At 32.7% G+C, this 3,350-nt stretch overlaps 1 non-coding gene across 1 annotated transcript; it reads right to left on the bottom strand.

The window, feature by feature from the left end:
* Positions 1-3,110: 3,110 nt before the first annotated feature.
* Positions 3,111-3,263, bottom strand: LOC116269884. Its single transcript, XR_004177694.1, has one exon. It is a non-coding gene; the product is annotated as a small nucleolar RNA SNORA62/SNORA6 family (small nucleolar RNA).
* Positions 3,264-3,350: the final 87 nt, after the last annotated feature.

The following is a 3,350-nucleotide window of genomic DNA, read 5'->3' as shown; positions in this document are numbered from 1 at the left end:
GATAGCCATCCTCTTTTGCACATTCTGGAGATTATGAGAAACAATCCATGTGTAAACTGCTGATATTTTTGTCCTTGGATTAGATGAAGAAACACTACATTGGAAAATATCAAAGAAGCTAATAAATTAAAAACATAGATGTTGTTTCTCTCCCAGTAATCACAGGATATAGCAATCTGCTCTAAGCTCTTTTAGTACAAATGAGGAATAAAGCCAGTTTCTAAATTTAAGGAATTAGCACGGTCTCATATGTAATATTTTAACCTGTCTATAAACATCATTTATTACCTTGAAAATAAAAGGTGATTTTGAGGGTTAAATGTGCGAAGTAGGCACTCAATATTTAGCAAAAGATGAAGGAATATTGATATATATGGACACATGACATGCACACTAGCAACAGTGGCTATTGTCAATATTGCCGAGGTTAATAACAATTGTTTAAATTGGCATTTCTTTGGCTGACTATGAGACTGAAAATTCTTCCTGTATTAACTACTAGTCCCTTGGAGAATTCCATTTTTAATTATTTTTGCCAAATTTTTTGTCTTTTTTTTTTTTTTTGAGATGGAATTTCACTCTTGTTGCCCATGCTGGAATGCCATGGCACGATCTCTGTTCACCGCAACCTCCACCTCCCGGGTTCAAGCAATTCTCCTGCCTCAGCCTCCCAAGTAGCTGTGATTATAGGCATGCACCACCACGCCCAGCTTATTTTTTGTCATTTTTAAAAAGTTGTAAACACATTATTCAATTGAATGTTATATATGTTTTAAATATTTCTCCAAATTTATAATTACCCTTTTATTTTATTTTATTTTATTTTATTTTATTTTATTTTATTTTATTTTATTTTTTTTAGACGGAGTCTCGCTCTGTCACCAGGCTGGAGTGCAGTGGCGCAATCTCTGCTCACTGCAACCTCCACCTCCTGGGTTCAAGTGATTATCCTGCCTCAGCCTCCCAAGTAGCTGGGACTACAAGCGCCCACCACCACGCCCAGCTAATTTTTTATATTTTCAGTAGAGACGGGGTTTCACCATGTTGGCCAGGATGGTCTCGATCTCTTGACCTCGTGATCCACCCACCTTGGCCTCCCAAAGTGCTGGGATTACAGGCGTAAGCCACTGTGCCTGGCCATAATTACCCTTTTAAATCTGTAGAAGTTGTTTTTTGCTGTTAAACAATTATTTGAATTTTACCAAATCAAATACACAATGTTTACCTCTACAGTTTATATCTTTGGTTTTATATTTAGAAATTTTTCTTCTACTACAGGATTATATATTTACCTGCATTTTATTCTAAACTGTATGTGGCTTTTTGATATTTACATATTTAACCATCAGAAAATAATTTCAGTATGTATTGTGGTGATATGCTTTATTTTAGCTTTTTCGTGTTTTGTTTTATTTTGTTTGTTTGTTTGTTTGTTTGTTTTTTCCAAATGAATGATCAGCTTACCTAACTCCTTTTATTCAACAGTTCACTTTATTTCTACCGGTTTAAAAGTCTACCTTTATACATAACTAAATGTACACTTGTGCCTCTTCCTGTACTTTTAATTCTGTCTCAGAGACAAACACTGCCCTACTTTCTTTTTTTGAAATGCTGTCTTTTCCAGTCGTTTCATTAAAATTGATCATACAGTATGTAATATTCTGTATCTGGCTTCTTTCACTCAGCATATGTCGCATCCATGTTGTAGCACTTACTAGTAATTTTTTCCTTTTTTGCCAAATAGTTTTTAGCCTATGGATATTTCACAATTTGTTCACCAGTTAATCAACTGATTGATATTTGGATTGTTTCAATTCTGAGCTATTGTGTGTACACATGCTTTCATTTCTCTTTGGTAGAGTCCAAGGAGTAGAATTTCTGGATCATATGATAAGTTTATATTTTAATTTTTAAGAAACTGTCAATCTGTTTTTCAAAGTGACTGTACCATTTTACATTTCCACAAGCAATGTATTATGTGTCCAGTTTCTCCACATGCTTATCAACACTTGGTATTTTCTTTTCCTTCCTTCCTTCCTTCCTTTACTTTCCTTCTTTTTTCTTTCTCTTTTTTTCTCTCTGTTTCTCATTTATAGCCATTCTAGTGGGTGGATAATGGTATTTTATAGCAGTTTAAATTTTTATTTTTTAATTTTAATTTTATTTTCCTAATACTCATCTTTTTATGGGCTTGTTAGTCATTTTTATATATGTTTTGGTGATATGTCTATTCAAATATTTTGCCCATTTTTAATTGGATTGTTTGTCTCTTTGTTGAGTTGTAAGAGTTCTTTATATTTTTTGTGTACGAGTTTTTATGCAAATATTTTCTCCTAGCCTGTTTTCTGTATTCTTATTTTCTTAATGGTGACTTTTAAAATGTACCTTTTTTTTGTTTGAAGTAGATATTGATCTTTTTTTAGTGGCTCACACTTTTAATATGGTATCTAATAATGTTTTGCCTAACCGAGGTCATAAAATCTTCTCTGACTTTTTTTTCTAGAAGTTTCTGATTTTTACCTCTTACATTTAGGTCTGTAATCCATTTTGAGCTAATTTTTCAGAACAGTGATTGCTAAGAATCCAAGTTCTTTATTTTTTTGGGTTTTTTTGGTTTTTTTGTAGTGATATTTAATTGTTCTAGCACCATTTGTTGAAAAGTCTGTCCTTTCATTTAATTGTCTTGACACCTTTGTTACAAATCAATTGGCTATAATGTACGTGTTTAAATCTGGACTCTCCAATTTGTTCTTTTAATCTGTATGACTGTCCTCATGCTGTGTCTTAATTGCATTGGTTTAATGTTAAGTTTTGAATGCTGGTAGTGTAAGCACTCCAGGTTGTTTCTTCTGTTTCAAAATTGTAAGTATTTTGCATTTCCACATAAATTGTAGAATGTCAATTTTTACAGTAAAAAAGACCTGTTGATATTACATCAAATTTATAGATTCACGAAGGGAAAACAGCCATTTCCATGCTATTGAGTCTTCTAATTAATTTACATGTGATATCCCTCCACTTATTTACATCTTTTAAAATATCTCTCAGCAAAGCTTTGGAGTCGTCAGTGTCTTAGTTGTGTGTTTTTTTGTAATTTTTTTTAACATTATACTTGTAGCAAGGATTATTGTCAAACTCTACTCACTAGGCCAAAGACCTTTGTCGTGTTAGTGAAAAATTTGCCCCTCACATAGCACACTACCTACACTTGCAAGTTTGTCAGCTAGTTAGGGCACCAACTCCAAGCTCCAACAATGTGCAATCTCCATCTGTTTTAACATATTTTATTATTTCTGCATCAGGAATAGCATGTTGTATAAAGGTCTTTTTAAATATTTTAATATTTTTGT

This window comes from Papio anubis, chromosome 12 (genome assembly GCF_008728515.1).
Source record: "Papio anubis isolate 15944 chromosome 12, Panubis1.0, whole genome shotgun sequence".
Taxonomy (NCBI): domain Eukaryota; kingdom Metazoa; phylum Chordata; class Mammalia; order Primates; family Cercopithecidae; genus Papio; species Papio anubis.
This window is presented reverse-complemented; position numbering and strand designations above follow the sequence as displayed.